General features: G+C 52.8%; 1 protein-coding gene across 1 annotated transcript in view; it reads left to right on the top strand.

Annotated features, from left to right (window-relative positions):
- MSN (moesin) overlaps positions 1-18624 on the top strand; it is a 72217-nt gene that overhangs the window by 545 nt on the left and 53048 nt on the right. The window lies entirely within an intron of this gene.

The raw sequence follows: 18624 nt of genomic DNA, 5'->3' as shown, positions 1-18624 counted from the left end.
CCTGCTGACTGGTGCTGATTTCCTCCTCCTTGTTGATCCTCCAGCCTCTGCCAGGGCCGAGACCCCCTCTGCCCCCTGCGTGGAAGAGCCAGGTGGATGCAGAGCCTGAGCTGGGTGAGGCCCCTTCTCGAAAGCCTCTGGTGACGGCCCTAGTTGGCTGATAGCCTGCGTGTGCCGACACATGGGCCCCACGTGGGTAGTCTGAATGGCAAGGCCCCGAGTGAAAATGGCCTTGGCACAAGAGGGGAGGAGGGCCTGGCTAGAGGCAGAGGCAGGAGGGGGGAGAAGGAGGCGGGGCATTGGTGTCTTCCTCGAGGTGAGGGGGAAGGTCACTCTCTGGCCTGGGAGATGTGGGCCCCGGGTTCTTCAGCGCAGGAGCTTGCAGTTTGTATGCGGTCGTGGAGTCTTCCTTCATTCTTCTAACCGTGAAAGCCTCATACTCTGAGTTGCTGGGGCTATTTGTCTTTTTGAAATGGTGTGTTAATAGTTCATTTTGAACTAACTTCATCGGTTGGTGTGTTTGCCGTGATTGACTTGCAAGCCGCCTGGAGCAGGAGGATTCCTGGAGATGCAGCAGCAAAAGGTTCTTTGGAAGGCCTTCTGGAATCTCCACCTCTCTGACACCGCTTGACTTGAGGTCTGCCCCTCCCGGTCCAGATGGAAGCACCAACAAATTGGCCTCTGCTTTAGGGCCTCCTTGAAAGCAAATTGCCTGTTGCTGCAAAAGCGAGTCCCTTCTGGTCTGCACTAAAAGCTCACAGAAATCAGTGGCTGTTTGTACAGACAACATTAAATGAAGTTGCAACACTGACATGGCCCTGGAAAGAAAGGTGTGTGTGTGTGTGGGGGATCATTGCCTCACAACTGCTTGGCCCTCCTGCCCATGGCTTTTGGGGCCAGTTCTCTTGAAAGCCCACAGTATGCTGTTCCACCAGCTGAGGTCTCAATGTCTCCTCTGAAAAGCATTGCCTTTGATGGTGACCTCCTGTGGACATTGGCTGGCTTACACTGGTCTACAGCCTTCCCTCTGAGTAGTTGTGCTGATGAATCGGGGCCTCTTGAACTGTCCCAGTTCCTCTTTCTCTGGTGCATCTTCCCCAGGGCTAGAGCAGCTCTCTAGTTGGCACCTCCAGGCGTTCCCAGGGAACTGTGGGGGAGGAAGTGTTCTGGCAAACGCAGCCCTGTCCTGGGGCCCCTTGGGAAAGTGAGGCACAGTGGGGCAATCAGGCCAGGAGGGTGCAGGGATGCCACCACATGGCTGGATGGTGGAGGCGGGGCCTTCGCTGGCTGGGAGAGCAGGGCGTGTGCGCTTGTAAGTGCAGGACAGGAAGCTGCTGCTCTCCAAGTGTGTGGGGGGGTGGCGGCGCTCAAGCCGATGTTGCCTCTCTGTTCACGGTGAGGCTTCGGGTGACTCATGCAGGGCTGCATTCCCAAGAACGCTTGCCTGAAAGTCAGCATAGCTGAATGAAATGGGACTTGCTTCCCAGCAGGCCTGCTTAGGATTGCTCCCTGTGCCTGTGCTGTCGTAGATTTTCTCGGCTGATGGACTTGGAACTGAGCTCCCCTGAAGGTGCACGGGACAGTAGCTGTCGGGCTGCAGGGCTGCAGTCAGTCCCGTGTGGCAAGGCCTGGAGAACCTGCTGGAGTAAAAGCGAAGCTCTGCTGCCTTTTCCAGCGGCCTCACCTTGCATGCTGGAGAGCCGTTTTCGGGCTGACCCCTCAGGAAACCGTCTCTGGCCAATGGGGGAAGCAGGGCCGGGAGGCGCCTTCCGGGGGATCTTCTCTTGAGAGGAAGGCGGCTGTGCTGCTTCCTCCGCCACGGGCAGGAGAGTGTCTTGCTGCCACCCTTGTCAGACACTCCCGCTCAGGCACTCCCGCTCAGGCGGAAGGGCCTTGCAGAGCAGCCAGAAAGATTCAGACTGAACTTCTCCAGGCCACAGCTGGAAACGGTTTTGTTGACCACCTGGCTGAGGGACTGGGCCCTCTGCTCCCCTTCGCCCTGGCGCCTTCATCTGCGTTTATAGGGACGCCACGTAAGGTGGGTGCAGGTGGACGGCCGTGTTGGTCTGAAGCAGCGGAACAAAGCCTGAGTCCCCCGGGGCACCCTGGAGACCAACAAGATTTTATTCTGGGTATAAGCTTGTATGTGCGCATGAACGCTTATAGCCAGAATAAAACTTTGTTGGTCTTAAAGGTGCCCCTGGGGACTCAAACGTTGTTCACGTAAGGTAGTTTGTATCCTTAATAAACGGGCTGTTCTGTGGAGTGGTTCCTGGCACGTGCTTCTAGAAGTGGCCTGCATTCCTACTTTCCTGTGGTGGCGGTGACTACTGTATGGGGAGAGCCCTGCCGGCCTTTCAGGGGGGTGTCACAGGTGCCCGGTGTCTTGGGGGATTCCAGGAGACCACTTTTATCAACCTTTCCTTTAACCAGCTCGGAATGCCCATGCTAGAAAGGGGAGAGAACTGGGTGTGCCCGAGCTGGGATTTTAATGAATCTCCGCATCAGGGGTGTCTTTATGCATAATCAATTGATGCCCTGTGAGGCCCTGCCCATTTTTTTTGGGGGGGTAGTGACTTGTGAGCAGTCCCTGCTGTCCAGTACCTTTACTTGCGCAAGCAAGTTGGCACTCAGCAAGCGGCGGAAGATGAATGCATCCGGTGGGAAACGGAGCCCAGAGCCTTTTGCCTGCCAGCTTCCTCCTCCCGTTCTCATCACAGGATCGGACCGAAGTGGGCAGGTGCTTTTCAGGGGAGATGCAGGGATCTCTGGGGAACAGGCCAGCCCACCTGAGCTGTGCTCCTCTGGAGTAGGCCACATGGTGTGAACCGGTATGACTTGCTGAGAGGCACATTCCACCTTCCTTGGGGGGCTGGCTCTCCTAGGTGGGCTGTGGAATGTGCTTTAACCTGTTTGGACTGGTAAATGAAATTGCAAGAGTTTGGTGATTTGCGGCCTGCTGAAACACTTCCATTGGTCTTGTGTGAGTGTGCGTGAGCATCTGTGAGTGAAAGAGACCGCCCTTAAACCCAAGTTTTTGTCAGTTTCTAAAAAGGTTCCCAGAACAGCAGGAATAAAATCTCCTTCCTGTCCACGCTGACCTCCCTTCCTCAGAGAACTTGGTGGCCTGTTGAACACTCCCCGCCCGGCTGGTGCAGGGAATGGCAAAAGAAGCCAGTTGGGCCTTAGCAGAGAAGGGCTGGCCTACCTCCCCCCCTCCCCCTCAGGAAACGAGGCCGCTCTGCGTTGAGAGGAAGGAAGCCCTCTGCATGAAGCTGTGCAGCGTTGTGGTATCTCGTCTTCCCCTGCATGCCTGGCAGGAAATGGCAGCTCTTCAGCCAGAATGTGAGCAGTTTTGAAATGAGTCTTCAGTCCGTTTGTGGTGGGCAGTTTTCCCTTCTGCCTCCCCCCCCCCCCCCCCCCCCAGGCCAGGCCAGGCATCCCTGCTCCCAACTGCAGCTCCCTGGGCCGCTCAGGGACTCCCACTGGCCCCTTTCCAGCATTTGAAAAGAAGCTGGTGACTAAATGCTTCCTCTGAGTGATGTCAGCTCCTGGACTCTTCCCTGGCTTGGTGCAACGTGCAAAAAAAAGGCCTTATTTGGCGCTCCCCATTCAACGGGCCCTCCCTGAATTAGCACAATAAAGCTGCTGTTATCTGGAGCTGAATCATCACCCCCGGGCTCCTGCAGCCAGGCCTGCTTGGGGAGAAGCCCTGACATTTCTCCAGCCCTGCGCCAGTTCAGCCTCCCCTCCTCTGTGGCCGGAACCACGAGGTCACACCTTACGAAGCCAGACCCCTGTTGCCTCTCCCTAGTCATCTGTGGGGCCTGATTCAACTCAGGACTGTGCTGTGCAGGGAAGAGGGGGTCTCGCCTCCCCCTGTACTCAGCTTTCCTGGGCAGGGGGGGGGGTATTTGCCTTGCAGCTCATTAAAAAATGGTGGGATCTTGTTTGACCCTGAGCTACCCTATTAGCCTCTTTAACCAGCTTGCCTTTTGTGGGGAGCTTTGGGCAGTGCCAAGAGGGGCTGTGTCTGTGAGCAGCTGAACCCGTCCAGTATGGAGTCAGGCCAGTGTTCCATTGAGCGGCAGATGGTCACCACCGATAAGCAGCAGCTTCTCAGAGTCTTTGGTTGGGGGTGTTTCCCGTTTGCTCCACACCCTCCTAAGAGACACATTTTGTACCAGAGATTTTGACTTGGTTCATGGCTTCTGTGCTTCTGTGCTGCCTCCCCTGCTTTTTGACTGCTCTTGACAGAGACCAGGGCCACATTCCATATCTCTGCTGATAGCAGAAACTCTTTGGCTCTGATCACAGGACACCCTTTGAATTTGACCTGTCATTTAGAAGTTGCTTTTGGAGTAAAATGCGTTCCTCTAATTTCCTAGGGCTCGATGAGGTGCAAAGTGCCAGCCTGTGGGTGCCATTGGGTGGAGTATGTGGACCGTGTTCCGAGGAGGAGTAGCAGTTAACTGACCTGGAAATGTCTGTTGGCCCCGGGCACGCCTGTTAGCCAAAAGGAGACCCACAACTGTAACTCGGAGGGCAGCTCAGCCACTTCCTCAGTGACCAGGCAGGTGCCCTGTGGACTTGGGCGACCTGCCTGTTTCCCGGAGGTGGCTGCAGAGTGTGGTTTGGCCCCTGCCGGCAGGCATCTTGTCGCCTGGCTGGACCTCCTCGCCCCTGTTCCATTTCTCTAGGCGTGGAAAGAGCAGCCATTCTCGGTGATGAGTGCTGCAAAAGCAGCTTGTTGGCAGTCCCAGCAATGTAGTGGGAGGGGAAAGGTCTCCCTGCCTCTGGCTTCAGCCTAGCATGAAGTCAGTGATTCTGCGGATGGCTTTGCAGAGAGAGCAGGGTCTCTGTTCAGCACGGGAGAGGCACAGACTGGAAGCAGGCTGCTGTCTTGGCTTCCCTCAGGCTCCTTTCAAAGGTGATGCAACTCATGCCTGGGAGAGAGCTGAATGGCTGAAAAGGGTTTGCATGGCTGGTGGTTCTTGTCAGCAGCAGAAAGTGGTAAAAGTCTCTTCTCGACAGACTCCCGGCTGTTGTTGTGGGGAGGGAATTATCTCGTGTCTGGTGCCAAGGCAAGGACGGGGGAGGGGCTGTGGCGTCTTGGCAGAGCCTCTGCTTGGCATGCAGAAGGGCCCAGGTCCAGGCCCTGGCAGCAGCAGCAGCTCCAGTTTAAAAAGGACCAGGCAGGAGGGGAGGGGAGAGACCTCCTCCGCCTGAGATCCTGGAGAGCTGCTGCCAGTCTGAGCAGGCAGTATTGATCTCGATGGACTGGGGTGTGTGTGTGTGTCTGATTCAGCAGAAGGCCGCTTCACGCCTCTTCACGTGTGGAAATGCTTCCCAGCAGCTTCAGCCTCCCTCTGGCTGTAGGCAGCTTCCATAGCTATAGCTGTCCCAACGGGCAGAATGTGGCCATTGCCATAGACAGGTGGTGGCGAGAGAGTAGTGAATGGCTCTCCCACAGCTGCCGTCCCCTCTGCCTTCAGAGGAGCAGGCGGGGGGGGTGGGGGAGATGCGATTCAGTCAGGGTTAAACCTGCCCTTTTGTGGCTCCTCCTCCAGTTTTATTTATTTGTTCGATTTTTATCCTGCTCGTTTCCCCACCAGGCTGGGCTCTGAGCTTAATCATGCCATCTTGGGGGTGAGTGCTTTTGCAGGCCAGTTATGCCACCCTCCTTAGCTTAGTTATGGCGCGAGGCAGGGTGAGGACCACAGGTGCCATAAAGTTACCTGTAAGAGTTGGGGAATTGAGATAATAGCACTGGCAGAGCATTGATTTCCCCCGATTGTGCTGCATAACCCGCCCCCCCCCCAGCAAGCATCTGCTATTAAGTATTTAAAAAGCAGGATGTGAATGGATCTCCTGAGGTCGCCTCCATTTTGCCCCTTCGTGTGCAGTGAGCGCAGATGCGTTACGCATTGCTGAGAGGCTTTCAGCTGTTTGTGTCGAGAATGCATGTCGCCCCCCCCCCCCGGCCAACAGCCTCTCTCTAATTTGGAAAAGTTGGGAAGCTGGCTGTGTACCAGTGTTCAACGTAGATTCAGGTGGGGCAGCCATGTTGGTCTGAAGCAACAGAACAAAGTTGGAAGTCCAGTCAGGCACCTTTAAGGCCAACAAAGTTTAATTCGGGGTATAAGCTTTGGTGTGCATGTGCACACAAAAGGTTATATCCAGAATTAAACTTTGTTCGCCCCAGTCACACGAAGAATTTGCCGCACGAAAGGCACAAATGTCGGGCGGATTTTCAGGGCACGATCACACTGCAGCATCTGGGAAGCGTAGCGCACCTGTGGCCAACCCGAGGTATCCTGCCGAAGATGCGGAGTTAAAAAGTACCAAGGAAAGTGCACTAGTATCCGGAAAACGCACGGCACAGGCGGTCGTCTGATCGCGGGAGCGCTAGTATCCTGTGGCATCCAGCTCCCGTCCACGTCCCGTCACAAACCGGAAGTTTTCTGTAAGCACATGCGCACAAACACAAAACTGAAAGCAGTGCTGCTCCACAGAACTGCGCATGTGCACAAATGCGAAACGCTTGTGTGATCGTGCCGCTTCTTTGCCACGTTGCAGCATCGCTGTGTGATCGCCAGCTAACAGCCAAAGCATGGGGACCGTGTGATCGGGCTACCATGCTTTATTTTGCTCCGGGGCGAACTTTGTTCATGTAAGGTAGTTTGTAATTTGCATGCACATGAGAGCTTACACCCAGAATTAAACTGTGTTGGTCTTCAGTGGACTCAAACTTTATTCTAATATTCAACATAGTGTGAAGAACTGGTGTGTGGCTGTGCAAATGGCTGGTCTGTGATTTTGCAGGCTCTGTGAAGGCAGCAGGAAAGAGCTGTACTGTGGCTGTGCAAACGGGCCTGTTCCTGTTCTCACATTGTCCATACCTGAGGAGAGCACTTCTGGCTTTACAAGGGGACTAGACAGATCCATGGAGGAGAGGTTTTTTCCTTGGCTGCTCGCTGTGCTGGCTGAGGGGAACCTCCACGTTCAGAGGCGGTCAGACCTTTGGATCCTAGTGCCAGGAGGCAACATCGGGGGAAGACCTCGACTTCTGTGTTGCGGGACCTTCAGAGGAACTGGGTGGCCCCTGTGTGAGACAGGATGCTGGTCTAGATGGACCATGGGTCTGATTCAGCAGGGCTCTTCTGATGTTCACTTCCTTGTTGCAGGTGAGGCCCTGTAGTGATGGGAGAAATGTAATTTCTCACTATTGTGTTCTTCGAAGAAATCTCGTAAGAGAGGCATCTGATAAGGAGTTGGTTGTAGGAAACAGCCAAAATATGGGTGTCACAAGTGGCACCAGAAGTGGAGGTTGATAGCATTTGCCTGCCTCTTTAGTGCTATGCTTCAAGTGTTCAGGGTTCCCCAGCTTGTTGTACTAGAACGGAAAACATACCAAGCACAATGTGTGCACCTGGTCTAAGTGTACGGGGAGGGGGGGGGAGGCTAAGAGGGCACACATCTTATTTCTAACTCCAGGCACAATTGTCAAATGTTGCCATCCTGCTAGGCAACATTTGATGACAACCTGCTAGATTTGGTTTCTCGTTCTCTCATAAAAACATCAGAAGAGTTCAGCTGGACCAGTCCAGTGGTCCATCTAGTTAAGCATCCAATTTCACACAGCGGCTAAGCAGTTGCCCTGGGGGGCCAGCCAGTGCCTTTAACGCTGACTCCTGCCACTGCTATTCAGAGGCCTGCTTTAATCCCCATGGCTAGTAGCCAGTGGTAGATCTCTCCTCCACAAACCTGTCTAAAACGTCTACGCCTGTTTTAAAAACGTCTATGCCTGTGGCCGTCGCTACATCCTCTGGCAGTGAGTTCCACATTTTAATAACTTGCTGCATAAAGAAGTATTTCTTTTTGTCAGTCCTGAATGTACCCCTCTAAGTGCTAGTATTTTGGGAGGGGGAGGAAAAATTCTCTGTCTACCCTTTCTCCCCTGTGCGTAATTTTATAGTGCATCCACAGTCCCAGACTGCACAGAAGCCGCAAAGACGAATATAAACTTCTGTCATGACCTGCCTTAGTTGTCTCTTTTCTAACCTGAAAAGTCCCGGACTCTCCTCCTCCTCATAGGTTGCCCTGCTCTGTCCTTGTGCCAGCTCTCTGGGGTCCTTTTTGAGCCACAGTGACCAGACCTACACGGAGTGCTCCAAACGAGGTCACCCCATGGGTCTGTACAGGGGCATTATAACACGGGCCATTTTGTTTTCAGTCCCTTTGCTAATCATCCCCAGCAGAGAGTTTGCCTCTTTTGTTGGGGTGGTGCACTGGGTCGACGTTTTCATTGAGCTGCGTCCACTACAACCCCTCTCGAAATTGCTGTCAAAGCTTTCTTATAAAGGCAGCATTAACGATTCTGTAAAAGGAGTATGTGGCCGAGAGCAGGCGCAGAGATTTCTGTGGCTGCTTTCCAGCATTGCCATGGAGTCTGTGTTGGATGCTAGTCAGTCTCAGTCTCTCTCTCAGTCTCTCTCTCCCCCAACCCTTCCTCCCTCCTCTGATACCTCTTGTTAAGTCGCTCACTTAACAAGATAGTTGGAGAGTGATTCAGCAAAGAGTCAACTTTATTCAACAACTCGTAACACAACTCCAACACGGATCAACATGAATAGCCAGAACAGCTTTTGCATTGAAGCTGTTCTGCTTTTAAACTCTCCCGGCTACTGTAGCCACGCCTACTATACAAGTATCAACCAATAAGGTTGTATACATAAAGTCCAATCACTGACGTTCCCACTCAGGGAGCTTGATGGCACGTGATTGGTTGGTTCTTCCTGGGCTACCAATAGGATTGGAGGGATTAGGATCCTAGCCCAGGACGAAGCTTGACATGGCACTTCAATTAGGTGTTTCACACACAGTCATGTATTACAATGGCAGCTATTGAATACATCACACCTCTAGGGAGAGTGGATTAGTCCTTGAGTGAGTGTCTCACTTATTCCCTTTGGAGGGGAGAGTCTTTTTTTAGTTCAGATTTGGAACGCGATGCTGCCCCTGCAGAGCAGAGATGCTAAGGGAAGGAGGTTTCCTGCAGACAGTTTTGCATCTTAATTTCCGCCATCTTTACTCCTCTTCCCCCGGCGGCCTGGCTAACAGCACTTTAGAGGCTGTGCAGATTTGGGGAAATAGCCCCCCCCCCCTCATCCCAGGCACCTTGGGAAGAGGCCACTCTCGGGGTGCTTCAAGCCACAAATGACACATTAGGGGCACTGTTCCCTTTAGGCTGTGGAGTCTTGTGAGCAAAAATTCTACTCTGTGAGCTTCTGGCATTAAAGTTGTGAGACAGCTATTTGGCTACTGCATAAATTAGTTTGCTCTGGAGCCCTCCATCCTGAGCTACGACAAAAATGTGTGAGCCGGAGGCTAAAAAACTGTGAGTTAGCTCACACTAACTCGGCTTAGAGGGAACTCTGATGAGGAGGTGAACTATCAGCCTGGCCTGTAACCTCTAGTTTGGCCCCTGCCCTGGGAAGAAGCAGGAGAGGGTCAGTTTGGCTGTCGGGGGCATCTGGACATGGTGGCTGCCAGCCCTGGCTGGGCCAGAGGCCGATCCCACCCTCCCAGGCAGTGGCTGTGGGGGGCCAGCGTCCTGCGTTCAGAGTTTAGACAGATGCCGTCTTGGTAAAATCCCTCTCAAGAATGCAAAGGGGAGGATTTTGTTTCCTGAACTACTTTCTCTCTTCCCACCACCCTGCCAAAACTGCTGGGGACCACGCGCGGCGTGCGTGCGTGCAGATTTTGAAGGACAGAGTCTGTCTTTCTTGCTGTCCTGGTGAAACTCCTTGATTTGGTGATAGCTGGAAGAGTTTGAAAGCCAAGCTGGCAGCACAGAAATTTCCCAAAAGGGTCCCGGCCGCGGCGGCTGGTGTCGTCGTTCCATTATTGCTTACTCTTGTTCTGTTCATTCACAGCCACATTTTTATCCCGCCCTTCTTGCAAGGGACTTGGGGCAACAGGCATGGTTACCCACCTCTCTGTTTCATTCTTGGAAGAACCCCATCAGGTAGGTGAGGCTGAGTGTGTGACTGGCTCAAAGGCAGCCCGAGACCTTCATCGTGGAGTCAGGAGATGGACCCTGGTCTCCCTGTTTGGTGGAGTGGTTGGGAGCGTGGACTCTAATCTGGGAGAATCGGGTTTGATTCCCCATTCCTCCACATGCAGCTGCTGGTGTGACCTTGGGTCAGTTACAAGTTCTCAGAGCTGTTCTCTCGAGGGCAGTTCTCAAGAGAGTTCTCTCAGTCCCACCTACCTCTCAGGGTGTCTGTTGTGGGGAGGGGAAGGGAAAGGAGTTTGTCAGCCGTTCTGAGACTCCTTTGGGTAGTGAAGGGCGGGTATAGATCCAGTCTCTTCTTCTGTGGCAGTCTGGCATAACCACTGCACTGTGCTGGACGTGTTCTGCACTCTCCTTTGTGGTGGCACATGGTGTGCACATTCCTTGGCCCTGCTGAGGAAAGCTGCTGACAGGCCTGGGTCCTGGAGATACCTTCCCTCCCACAGCCGTGGCTTCCAGGGTGCAGGAGTGTGCAGAGTGGTGTGAAGGGTTTGGTCGTCAGTCCCTCAACACCGGAAGGGAGGCGGCCTTGTAGCTGTCAGTGGTGGCTTGAGTGTTGCTGTGGATATGTGAGCTCAGATCAGTGCTCCGCTGTGAAGTCAGCAGGGCGGCCTTAGGAGAGGGCAGCGGCATATCTGTGAGAGGACAAGTGGTTGCCCACAGGGTGGTTGTGAGGCTGCCAGAAAGAGGGTTTTGTTGGAATTAGACCAGGGAAAGGCTCATCAGGATGGTGCTGGTGGTGATGATGATGAATGGGGGTGTGTGTGTAGATGGCTTAGACCAGGGGGTGCCCCAGTGTGGTGCCCCATGGTGCCCACCAAGTGTCTTCAGAAAGTGGGTGGGGCCATGTGGGGCTCTTGCTCAGGAGGCCTTCTGATTGGCCACTGGAGAGCTAATGGGCTTGACAGATTAAAGCTGTGTTGTTTCAGCTGCAGCTACAGTGTCGGCTTTATTCTCTCTCCTTTTTCTCAGTGTATTTTTTTTTTAAATCCGCCCTGCACTTGGGCCTTTTCTCTGTGTGGCTCTGCTTCCTGTGTTTTCTGCTTGGCAGCCATTTTGGGTTTGTGCTCCCCACTCCGTGTACGAATCCCAAAGGCTGGAGACCCCCGGATCAGACACTGCAGGGCCCTGGAGGAGGCAGCAGAGCACATAATCTGAGGGAAGTGATGCCATCCCCCCCCCGCGCTCAGCTGGGGGGGGGAGACCATGTGACCCTCGGAGGTGGGGGGAGAGCGGCCTCCAACGCAACAAGCGGCCATTCTCACTGCAAGACATTGTTTTGTCCTCTAGCCTGGAAGCTGTGGCATTCCACGGCCATCGCTCAGCTTGCAGACCAATGTTCCCTCTAAGCTGAGTTAGTGTGAGCTAGCTCACACTAACTCAGCTTAGAGGGAACACTGTTGCAGACTGTTTATTCTGTTCCCTGCCCTCTCGGTTCGTGGCCCGGTGGGACCAGGGAGACAGGCTGCTGCAGCAGCATTCTGGGTGTCTCAGGGGCTGGGTCTGTAGAACAAACCTGAGTCTGACAGATACCGCGTGATATAGTAGTTGAAGTGCCAGATTAGAATCTGGGAGACCCAAGTTCGAATCCCCCCTCTGCCATGGAAGCTTGCTGGGAGGGCCATGGGCCAGTCATAGACTCTCAGCCCAACCTACCTCACAGGGTTGTTACGAGGAAAAAATGGAGGAGAAAGTGATGTAACCCACTTTGGATCTTCGCTGGGGAGAAATGCAAGGCAGAAGTGAAGGAACTCAAATGCAGAACTCTGTCATTGCCCTGACTTAGGTTCTACCACATGGCCGCAGCAGGCAGGGAGGGTGTGCTGGTAGAAGACTAGCAAGAAATGTTCCCAGTGAGACAGTGGGCCTGCGTGGCAACAGAAGACCCACCAGCCGCCTTTTCCGTAGAGCCATTAAAACGGAACTGTTTCGCCAGGCGTTCCAGTAAGAACCGACCACGCCGGTGGGGTCGCACTAGCACTTTACCACAGGATGCTTTAGCTGGGATTTTAAGGAATTGTATTTTATATTTTGTAATTGTTGGTTTTAACTGAATGTTGGTTTTATATTGCTTGAAAGCCACCTTGAGCCGCTTCGGCGGGAGGGCGGGGTAGAAATCTGATTAAATACATACATACACACATACATACATACATACATACATACATGACCCTCCTTGCTCGTGTGAGCGCTGAAATGAGGCCTGTGCTGAGCCAGTGCTAGAACAGAGCCTGATGACTACAGTGAGTCCAGAACTACTGCTTAACAGGTTTCCATGAATATTTTCAACAAATTTCACCTGTTTGTTTATAGGGCTTTGCCTTGTTCCATTCCTTGGTTGTCCTCACATGCTCTCGGCTGTATCACACATCCAGATGCCATTGGCTGTGTAGTATAGCAGCCACATCCTGGTCGCTGTATACAGTTGGCTGGGCGATGGCTGCTCACTGGTGCGCATGGCATCTTTTCCTGCTCCCAAGGAAAGTCTTAACTGCATGGTTAGAGCCTTACCCAGCTGTGGAAGGTTAATCCTGGAGAAGAGAAGCTTTGGGGGATTACTGCAATATTTGTAAAGTCTGCCACAAACAAAGCCCCTTAGTGATTCCCAAGCCCGTGCCTCGATCCTTCAGTCAGAGGCAAAAAGGGAGCCCAGGGAAGGCTGGCCCACCTCTCAGGCTTCCACAGGCAGGGTGGAGGAGAGGAGCCACTTGATGTTTCTCCGCCCAACAGAAGCAGGAGCAGCCAGGCCTTCTCGCAGGGAGTAGGGCGGTCGACTGCAGGAGTCCCCAAGAGGAACTGCCATCTTTGTGTACCCTGTGAAGCTCATCCTCTCCAAGACCTCCTTTGCACCCATGGGGTTGCGCACGGCTCAGTGTGAGCCTGTGGTGGCCCAATGGGTGCCAAGCACCAAACCGGTTTTTGCCCACTGCTGTACCTTTAGGGCCCCCTGCCCTGGCCGTGGTCAAGGACAGCCGGGATATCTTTGGGGCCAGGAATCACCAGTAGGTTGTTCTCAGCAGAGCGCAACACTCTTTGCGGGACATACTGGAGGAGACCACGCAAGGCCTTCAGGGTCCATACCTTGAACCTGACTGGGTACTCCACTGGGATAGAAATCTTGACAATTCGATGAAGGCAGCACACTGCTTCTTAAAAGGCAGTTCAGACATTCTAAAAGAAAATATTTTGTAGGTGATCTCTCTAGTATTCTTGAAAGTCTTAATTTTTCTTGCAGGAAAATAAAACCCTCAGGGGCAAATGGTGTGTTTCCCCCTCCTAATCCTTTACACCACTATCCATGACCCTTGAAACTGTTTCCTGTGTAAAACTGGGCAAACTGTGCCCTGGCAAAAAGCCAGTTGAGAGACAAAATGGCTGTGCAGTCTGGATATGGTACAGAATTTGCCAGTTGGCTGTTCCTGCTGCCTGTCGACCTCTCAGTCAATATGAGAAGCAGTCCTTCGGAGGAAGGTTCGTGGTAAGCGGCCTGCTCCACCGCTCAGTGGCCTGATGCTGTTCGGATGGGCCCATCGGGGCAGAGGGGCTCTCTCGGCCATTGCCAGCCTGTCCTCCCTACCCTTATTCTGGCTTCTCTCTAGAATGTGCCCTGGCACTGGCAACAGCCTGGCTCCAAGGGGAAAGGCCTGTGCTGTGCCCCTGCAGGGGGGAAGCGGAAAGACTGCAGACTGGAAGACCAGTGCTGTTGTTTTGGGGGGGGGGGGGGGGGGGGGAGTGTGTAACAGCCACTGGAAACTGGCCTCTAGTTCTCTTTCAGGCTAGCAAATGACAGTGACTCCAGATCTTACTGGTTGCCAGTTTGTGTTCTAATAAACACTGTGGAAGAATGTTGTGAGATAAGCTGGATTTTCCCAGTAGCTGCACTGCTCCATTTGATCAAGGACTCGAATTGTCCTGGCTTTAAATGATGCTAGGCTGCTGTCTACCATCTGTGGCACAGCTGCATTGGTGGTGGAGGTTCTGTGTGTGTTCAGTGCAAGGAGGATGCCAGTATCTTGGGCTACCTGTGGGGATACCCATGCATGCGAGCCGGGTCTCCTTCCTCTACCGCCTGTGTCCTCAGCCCCCCAGAAGCTGGTGCAGGCCATGGCCTCTCCCCCTGACCTGCCACCGCTTATCCCTTTCTCTGGATCTGTCCTGGGCTCATTAACCTGAGCTGGACACATGCACAGAAGTCCCTGGTCATGTGTTAGAGTGGTGATGGTGAAATGACTATTTTAAGTGCATAGCTGAATTTTTTTAACCTTGCAAACCATTTTTCTCCTTGTTTTGTTTCAATGACATCGAGTTGGAAAATGGGCGTGCAGAAGTTGATAGAAATTCAGTCATTTGTCTTTTGCCTGATGCTGACAAGCTGATGCAGCCTGATGCTGAGAAGCTAAAAATAGTTCCTCGCCACACATAATTCACCGCCATAAAATGTGGCCAGTAGCTTAGGCCGCTTTCCAAGAACACTGGTCAGACTTCTGGAGTTAACTGGTGGTGATTGATCTAAGCAGAGGTGGTGTGTGTGTTCCCCCCCCCCCCAGTGCTGGAGTGGAGTCCCAGAGAGATGTGGACAGATTCTGTTGTAGAGGATGGGGTGTGGGGCAGGGTCCCATGGGGGCCATTCTCAGCAGTTATGTCGCTGCTGTTTGACACTCGCTGCATGAGGAGGAGCTGCACACAGTGGATGTTGTGAAATCCTCTGACTTCCTGGGCCAGACCTCACCTGGAGTATTGTGCTCAGTTTGGGGCACCACAACTTAAGAAGGATATAGGCAAGCTGGAACGTGTCCAGAGGAGGGCAACAAAGATGGCGAGGGGTCTGGAGACCGTCCTATGAGAAAAGGTCCTCGGGAGGGGGTGGGCTCTCCTTCTTCAGGGGTTTTCAAACAGAGGCTAGATGGCCATCTTGTGAACTTAGGCAGATCATGAGAGGGAGGGCAGGAAGGGCTGCCCCAGTGCTTAGTTCTCGTGGCCCTTTCTTACATGCCCACAGAAATGCCGATTGCCACTTTGGGGTCAGGAAGCAACTTTTTTCCAGGCTGGTTTTTTGCCATCTGGAGGTTTTTTGTCATCTTCTGGGCATGGAGCAGCGGTCACTGGGGTGTGTGTGGGGGGGAGGTATTTGTGAATTTCCTACCTTGTGCAGGAGGTTGGACTAGATGACTGTGGAGGTCCCTTCCAACTCTGATTCTATGATTTTCCCATTTATACTCCCCCCGCGTTCACTTATGTAGGTGGACGCATGCATGCTGTTACGTCATAACACTACGTCATAACATCTTGTCTGATGGCAAAAATGGTGCTGATTCACAACAGCATAATAGCACCAATTTACTTTTTTAAAATGGCAAGCAGTTCAGAGGCTGACAGCCAGAACTCTGCTTTCCAGCGGACAAGGTGCAGTAGTACCACAGAGAACCCCCGCGTGCCAGATGTCACGACCCTGTTCTAAACAAAAGCCAAGTGGGAAGAGGGACCAAGAGGAGGAAAGACGGGTGAGAACAGCAGAGTATTGCCCACCCAACCACGTGCCCAGGGAGGGGGATGGTTGTGCTATGGTGGCCCGTCCTGTTCATACTAGTTCAGATGAAGGGCAGCGCAAATGCCCGTCAGACGTAATGGGATCGCACCAGGAATACGGCATCTTTCTATCATTTCTCTTGTGACTGTTTGCCTGAAAAAAAGGGTAATGACCTGAAGATTTTGGATGTCTAGCTAAAACGTCCGAGAATTGAAGTTGCAGGTGTTGCAGTTTTGGCAGTGGGACTTGGGGCCAGCTGCTCATGTTTCAGTGGCCCAGGGTGTGTGGACTGACTCTCCCTTGACAAAATATTGGAAGCTTTTCCATGCAGGCCAGTTCCTTTTGGGTTGCTGCTTGTATGCCGCTTCCCAGAGCTCTTCAGACCTGTGTGGTTCAGCCCTGAGGCTTGCAGGGTTGGGGAAAGCTTTGGAACAGTTAAACTGTAACCCTCAAAATGGTGCTGAATGAATGGGCCCTGTTCTGGAGTGGTTTTATTTTCAAAATATGTATCTTGCCTTTCCAGCTGTAGAGAACTTTGCAGCAGTGTTCAGGAAGGCTTGTCCCAGTTAAGCCCCAAAGTACCAAATGAAATATGCAGCACAAGAAAAGCATGGGGGGGCGGGCGGGCGCCAGCAACAGAGTAGTGACCAAAATTCCTTCCTCTCGTGGGGGGGGGGGGAGGCCAACGCGATTTGACCCCCCCTCCGCAGTTACATAAAGGGTTTATGCTTGCCTGCTTTCACCGGGAGTCTGCTCTAGAGGGTGAAGGTGGCTACAGAAAAGCCTTTGTCTGTGGCTCCCGTGAACTGGCTGGAAGTGAGCCCCTCCCTGTAGCGCATGCTGGCAAGCGGCTCTTTTCACATGCAGGTTTCCCTGCAGTTTGGGGGCCAACCTGCAGCATTTCCACACACACACACACACACACACCGATCTTCCCGCAGTCCTTGTTTTCCGGTTGTTGTCCTGCTGTGGTTTTTTTGGTGTTTCTTCCACGCTTTCTCACATCTGATCAAAGATGGTTTGAAAAAGCACAGTGAAGCAACAAGGAAAACTTGGAAATATAGCCACACACACACACACACACACACCGATCTTCCCGCAGTCCTTGTTTTCCGGTTGTTGTCCTGCTGTGGTTTTTTTGGTGTTTCTTCCACGCTTTCTCACATCTGATCAAAGATGGTTTGAAAAAGCACAGTGAAGCAACAAGGAAAACTTGGAAATATAGCAAATGAAAAACAAGGATGTAAAGAAGCTCAGCCAAAGGATATGGCCAGCTGGCTCCCAACCCACACGGAACCCCTATGCAGGAAGAGGCCCCTGCTCTTTTTTTTATTTTTTGGGGTGAGTGTTGTGTGTGTGTGTGTGCGTGTGCATGCGAGCCTGGAAGTCATGGTTGGGCCTGGACGTTTCGGAGAGGTGGCTTTGATGTGACCTGCCTGTGTGCCCCGGCCCTGGTATTCCTCGGAGGTCGCCCTTCCAAGTCCTTGCCAGGGTTGGCCCTGCTTAGCTTCCGAGACTTGATGGGACTGTGCTTGCTTGAGCTATCAGGGTCAAGGGAAAAGGCCCCTGTTCTTAATGGCTTCGGGCAGGGGGCTTGCTTTTGGTGGTTTCCCCTTGAGGTGTGAGTTAAACTGGCATAGCATGAGATGGCTTCACTATATTTAATTGAGCATCCAGGGGAAATGTGGCAGATGAGCTGTTGTATGGAAATTTGCACAGAGGTCTTGCCGATTGCACAGATAAACCTAAACAAGAGAATTTCTTGGATGTGCTGCTTCAGTGCACCCACAGTCCTTGTACACGGCTAGCTCTCATGGTCCTTGGGTGGTGGGTGGTGCCAGTCCTGGCATGGCCGTCTAAAGCAACAAGGAAGCTGTATGGAGGAAATTCGAAATCCACCTCTTGTTTTCCAGGGCGGGTGTTCACCCTCTGCCTGGTCATCCCGCTTTCCTCTTGGGCGTGCGTCCCATGCTTGAAGCCCCAGTTGTGAGTACAGGACGTTTCCGATGGAGAAGTTCTCCAGTGGAACACTTCCTCTTTCCAGAAGGCAGAGCCCCTGCCAGAGGGCCACTCCTGCTTGCAAGACTGGCGCTGTGCATTGAACACTGAGTCACCTTCCTTTAGGGAAAAAAATGAGAAAGCTCGAACTGGCAGTGCTAGCCACGGATGTCGAATCCGCTTCTCTGATATATAACCATTTCTGGTTAAAGATATATTTGGAGCTAGACCTCATAGTCTGGGCAGGCAAGGGCTGTGTGGTGAGGAACCAGGGGTTATTTCCGAGCAGTGTGGCCGCCGGGCAGTTGCTCAGCAGAATTTCTCAGCTGTCCAAATCCTTGCTGCGCTCCACCCAGGGCTCAGTCTGCCCAGAAAGGAAGGTTCCCTGACAGGCAAGGAACCTTTTTGACCAGATGGTTTGTAAAGTGTTTCGTGTAGTCATGTCTTCCAGGGGAACAGGCACTGGCATCCTTCTCCTCCTCCTTCCCCCCAACCTGATCTTTGTTGGCTCCTGAATCGCTAAAAAGGGGGTCCCTCCAGGGTCATCTGCACCTGCAGCTCTATGTTTTGAAATCTGAAAATGAACCAGAAATGACCAGGATGCTGGTGAGCCTCTGGGCTTTTGCTTCCAGGACTGACTATAAACAACATGATGCTTCACTGGTTAGAAGACCATTTGAGCTTGTCACCCCCACTGACCCAATTCAAGAATAGCTGCTAATTCTTCTCCTGGTGCTTTTCATTTTAGCTGTTAGAATATTCTTAGTCAACTACACCAGATGGTGTCCCGTATATCAAGGTCATTGGAATTGGCTTGGAAGATTTCCCTGATGATGCTCCGGGACTCACTCAGTGTTCACGCTGGGCCGAGGGAAAACTCAGCAAAGATTGATCACTCCCCTAAGCTGACTCAAAGTGCTATCATACAGTTGCTCCCGGATATGAATGACTGATGGCTGCTGGTGTCATTCTTCCTTCCCTGTATCTTGGACTGGAAAAGCTTCACCTCTTTAGTGACCAG

Source organism: Gekko japonicus, unplaced genomic scaffold (genome assembly GCF_001447785.1).
Source record: "Gekko japonicus isolate JY-2015 unplaced genomic scaffold, Gekko_japonicus_V1.1 scaffold1699, whole genome shotgun sequence".
Classification (NCBI taxonomy): domain Eukaryota; kingdom Metazoa; phylum Chordata; class Lepidosauria; order Squamata; family Gekkonidae; genus Gekko; species Gekko japonicus.
Note: the sequence above shows the minus strand (reverse complement) of the source record. Positions and strands in the feature narration are given on the sequence as shown.